Below are 603 nucleotides of genomic sequence, written 5' to 3' on the forward strand. Positions count from 1 at the left end.
CTATGCACATATATATTTATTCATTTAAAATCTCAAAGTCGCACATCCACAGTGTAACACGCACATGCACTATAGGGTGAACTCCAGTTGGCTGTTCTTTTCCAGCCAAACACTTCCTGAACTGTGCAATTTCAAAACCAGTTTTGGGAAAGTAGACTGATGACCAGGTCACAGGGTGTGTGTCTGGACCTGGACTCCAGGGGGCGCTCCAGGCCTTTCCTGAGTGTCTTGAGGGGTGAGAGCAGAGAGCAGCCCCCTGGTACTTCCTGGCGCCTTTTGCGAAGGATTTCCAGCTGTGACATCCCAAGGCAAACACCCAAACAACTCCACCCCTGATAAGCCACCAGTCTCCCTCAGGCACAGGAAGCTGACCCAGGTCCCAGAGGTGATCAGAGCATTGTGGGGGGCGGGGCAGGGAGGACAGTTATTTGCATGAAAGGCCACGCCTCCTCTCAGGGTATGAAGAGGGGAAGAAGCGGTGTGGGGACGCTCTGCTCAGCTGTGGGGCCACAGAAAGCAGAACGCCCTGACCGTGTCCACCATGGCCTGGTCCCCTCTATTCCTCACCCTGGTCGCTCTCTGCACAGGTGACTGGATGCGGGG

The 603-nt window shown here is 54.9% G+C and overlaps 1 gene segment (V, D, J or C); it reads left to right on the forward strand.

Moving 5' to 3' along the window:
• Positions 1-603, forward strand: part of LOC104980242 — a 7,563-nt gene that overhangs the window by 5,037 nt on the left and 1,923 nt on the right.

Source organism: Bison bison, unplaced genomic scaffold (assembly GCF_000754665.1).
Source record: "Bison bison bison isolate TAMUID 2011002044 unplaced genomic scaffold, Bison_UMD1.0 scf7180017864495, whole genome shotgun sequence".
In the NCBI taxonomy this organism is placed as follows: domain Eukaryota; kingdom Metazoa; phylum Chordata; class Mammalia; order Artiodactyla; family Bovidae; genus Bison; species Bison bison.